The following is a 4,856-nucleotide window of genomic DNA, read 5'->3' on the forward strand; positions in this document are numbered from 1 at the left end:
TTGGACTATAACTTGGTGTTGTAAAATTGTTTACAATTCATAAATAGAGGCATAGAGTACAAAAGCAAGGAAGGCATGATGAACCTTTATAAAACACTGATTCGACCACAACTGGAGTATTGTGTCCAATTCTGGGCACCGCACTTTAGGAAAGATGTGAGGGCCTTAGAGAGGGTGCAGAAAAGATTTACTAGAATGATTCCAGGGATGAGGGACTTTAGTTACTTGGATAGACTGGAGAAGCTAGTGTGGGACGTGGCCTCTTTGAATGAGGTGGCCACCCAAATTTGAAGTATTTCTTGCTGTAATCCTAGGCCTACTGGTAACTGGGTTGAGACTTCCTAAATGCATCCCCCATTTGTTTTGTTGCTGACAACAGACCCCAAAGTCATTGGCAAAACAACAAATTAAATCAGGTAGCACTGGTGCTAGTGGAGTTAGTGTGCACCATTAAAAGAGGTGGCATTGGACTGCACCTTTGGGGTTTTGTTCCCACTGGCCTGTACAGACCTTTCCCAACCTCTCTCCCCCACCAGAGGGAAGCTGGCTTGTGGCCTGACTGCCCCACCGCTGGTAAATTATGGCGGAGAAGTGGGGCCCAGGTACCTGCCCAATTTCCCTGCTTCCCGCTGGCACTACCACTGAGCCGGATACTGGGCATTTCTCCTTCTCTTCAGGCCCCCAACTCCAACCTTGTTTGGCCGAGGCCTAAAGTAATATCAAGTTTCAGATTTTTGGGGCGTTTCTGCCCCCTTTAGATGTGGCTTGCTCCCTTGCAATAGCAGGTTCTCTGTAGATGGTGACGATCCTGTCTGGAGCCCACTCTGCATAGTTCCAACAACTCCGGCCCAGAAAAATATTGATCTCACCGCAAAGTCTAGGCCAGAGAACCAGAGACAAAACAAAGTAAAGGAGGGACAGTGGGAAACTGAGATGAGAGGTGGGGAAATTAATGAATGAGCCAAAGAGAGAGAGAAGCAGAAATAAAATAAAGCAGATATGACTATGAAGAGGAAGTGTGTCAAAGGCATACAGAGAGACAAAGAATGGGGACACAGTAAGAATGGGAGATATATAGAAGAACAAAGAGATAGAAATTTACATAGATTACTTACTTAGGTTGGGAGAGATACAGAGACATGGGGCCCGATATTAGGATGGAAGCGGGTTGCCAGCGGTGGGTCGACTCGTCGCGTGAGTAATCCGCCCAGTAAAATCGGTGGGTTCCCCACGCGATCGTAAGTAAATTGAAGCCACTTACCTTGGTTTCCGGGTTTCACGCTGGAAAGCTGCACAGCAGGCGGACTGCGCACCCGCATCATAGGCTGTCAACTGGAGGAGCCCTATTTAAAGGGGCAGTCCTCCACTGACTGATGCTGCAGAAAGGAGCCAAAATTACAGCATGGAGCAGCCCATGGGGAAGGCTGCTCCCAGGTTTAATGATGCCTCACTCTAGATCCTACTGGATGGGGTGAGGAGGAGGGGGAGGACAGAGATCTTCTCTCCGGCGGACGGGAGGAAGTGGCCTGCCTCTGCCACCACGAAGGCCTGGCTCGAGATGGCAGAGGAGGTCACCAGCACCACAAACTATTGCGCACCTGCATACAGTGCAGGAGGCGCTTCAATGACCTAAGTAGGTCAGCCGAAGTGAGTACACTCACTCATTCCCCTACACTCCGTCTGCCACATCACTGCTCCCACCCCACATCTCCTTCTGCACTGCCAACACTACTCTATCACATCACTCCCCACACCCACTCAAAGCTCATCCTCATCTTACCTGCACTGTCTCACCTCGCCAGTACTCATCCCACCACTACCACTCAACCCAATCCTCATACAATCTCATGGCTCTATCTCATACTCACCCTCTGATGCATTTCTTTCACGGTCAGCCTCACCCAACCTGCCACTACCTGTGCAGAAGCCACAGGGCATGCATCACATATGTGTAGTAGGAAGCGTAAGGCAAATGTGTCGTGAGCATAAAGGGGTGCACAAGGGTGTTTGAGGGTTTGTCATGGTTTTTACTTATATTTGATTTCTGATCAACTCACATAACATATTATATTGTCACCACTACTTCCACGTCTTGGCCATTCTTGACTGGCTTGTGCAATAAGGCCCTTTCATGAGGTTCTCCATAAACACCCTTGATGCCACCCATTGGGTCACCCTACAGTGTGTGTATGTATAGTTGCACGACTGCTTTGTGCAGGTGCCTGTTGCGCAGCACTGTGTTGTGTAGTTCCACGTGGCGGAGGTGGATGCCATGCCTGGCGAGGCTGGTGATGTTGGTTGTCCTCCAATGGAGTGATGAATGCAGCAATGGAATCCCCCCCCCAAATCCTGACGGTGTGAGTGTGAGGGGGGTCCACAAAGTAGGTAAATGTGTTTGGACAGCAGCGTTTAGGGTATGATGTAATAATTTAGAGTGCGGAGACAATGGTGTGGCAGACAAAACTTTGTCTGAGGTGACAGAGTGCCCTGCTGCAATGAATGAGGGTTTACCCCGCACCTATTAAATGGACCTTTGCAGCTGCCACTGGCTGCTGGCTGCAACACTTCTGTTTAAACAGGGAGTGTTTCCCCCAGCATGGGAAACACGCTCTGGGTAGTCCAAAATCCGAATCCTCCTAAAATCTCCAACTAATGAGGTCTGTAAACGACCTCAAGTACCCAGATAATGATCTTAAGTGGGATCACGCCTGCTTTGATTGCCGGTGGGAGACCCGCATGCGGGGGCTGCGCGTGCACCGATTCACGTCATTGGGGAACCCGGAAGTGGGCAGGTTGGAGCCGGGCTTCGGACCCGCTCCGGGAATCCCCAATTTTAGGAGCCCCCCCGCCACGAACGCACCCGCTCAGCCTTCCGATAATTTACCCCATGGTTACAGAAAAAAAGTTACTTTTTTTACAATTTTATGAGCAAGAGATCAGCAAGACAACGAATACTTTTTTTTATAACTATAACCATCTGTTGCTGTCCCTCCCCAAGCTTCAGCTGGGCGGCACTAGATCTATTAATCATCCACCTTGACCCCTCTTAAACAACAAATATCCAGTTGTACCATGCCATCTTATCCTACCCTTTTGCACCCTTTATTACATTGTATTGATAATAACTACCCACTGCATTTAAATCTGTCTTGTTCCTGATAGTCAATCTATCCATTTATATAATTAGGTGTTGCATTTAGAGTGTGTCTGTAGGGCATTTTTTTTATTCGTTCATGGGATGTGGGCGTCGCTGGCGAGGCCAGCATTTATTGCCCATCTCTAATTGCCCTTGAGAAGGTGGTGGTGAGCCGCCTTCTTGAACCGCTGCAGTCCGTGTGGTGAAGGTTCTCCCACAGTGCCGTTAGGAAGGAAGTTCCAGGATTTTGACCTAGCGACGATGAAGGAACGGCGATATATTTCCAAGTCGGGATGGTGTGTGACTTGGAGGGGAACGTGCAGGTGGTGTTGTTCCGATGTACCTGCTGCTCTTGTCCTTCTAGGTGGTAGAGGTCACGGGTTTGGGAGGTGCTGTCGAAGAAGCCTTGGCGAGTTGCTGCAGTGCATCCTGTGGATGGTACACACTGCGGCCACAGTGCGCCAGTGGTGAAGGGAGTGAATGTTTAGGGTGGTGGATGGGGTGACAATCAAGCGGGCTGCTTTGTCCTGGATGGTGTCGAGCTTCTTGAGTGTTGTTGGAGCTCACTGATCCAGGCAAGTGGAGAGTATTCCATCACACTCCTGACTTGTGCCTTGTAGATGGTGGAAAGGCTTTGGGGAGTCAGGAGGTGAGTCACTCGCCGCAGAATACCCAGCCTCTGACCTGCTTTTGTAGCCACAGTATTTATATGGCTAGTCCAGTTAAGTTTCTGGTCAATGGTGACCCCCAGAATGTTGATGGTGGGGGATTCGGCGATGGTAATGCCGTTGAATGTCATGGGGAGGTAGTTAGACTTTCTCTTGTTGGAGATGGTCATTGCCTGGCACTTGTGTGGCGCGAATGTTACTTGCCACTTATGAGCCCAAGCCTGGATGTTGTCCAGGTCTTGCTGCATGTGGGCTCGGACTGCTTCGTTATGTGAGGGGTTGCGAATGGAACTGAACACTGTGCAATCATCAGCGAACATCCCCATTTCTGACCTTATGATGGAGGGAAGGTCATTGATGAAGCAGCTGAAGATGGTTGGGCCTAGGACGCTGCCCTGAGGAACTCCTGCAGCAATGCCCTGGGGCTGAGATGATTGGCCTCCAACAACCACTACCATTTGTCAAAAGCCATCACACTTTAAAGGCATGCATAGGGCGTCACAATCTCAAGGATAATTGAATCATGACTGGTTTCAATGCTAATATCTGTCAAGTTAACCATGTTTCACTCAAATATCCTACTGACCAAATGCAAAGCAATCAGAAGCCACTGCCATTCACCCTACACAGGCAGGAAAAGCTATATCAGAAACCAACAACCACAAGGATCAACCAATCAAAGTGTTCAAAAAAAATTTCCATGTTGTTTCAGTGCCCATGTTGCTTTCAAACCTTTCAGACTATTCACCCCTAACAATTAAATCTGTAACAGAATAAATTACCTAATTCTTAAGAAAATTAACGTACTCACTGATAAAATTAACCATTAGTGTTTTAGAATTCCCTGCATCTGCTTGCCCCTGCACAGGCCTGCCCCCTCTTTGTACCCAGGGCCTGAGTTCAGTTCAATCCCTGGGGTTGCCGGTCTCCATTGGTGTTATTTTCCAGGCTCCATGCATGCGCGAGCTCTGTGCCACTCATGCCTCTTTTGGAGCCTTGGAGCACATATGGCTATTATTGCCTCTCACTGCCACTTTACACATCTACAACTC

This window comes from Heptranchias perlo, chromosome 8 (genome assembly GCF_035084215.1).
Source record: "Heptranchias perlo isolate sHepPer1 chromosome 8, sHepPer1.hap1, whole genome shotgun sequence".
NCBI classification, from domain to species: Eukaryota; Metazoa; Chordata; class Chondrichthyes; order Hexanchiformes; family Hexanchidae; genus Heptranchias; species Heptranchias perlo.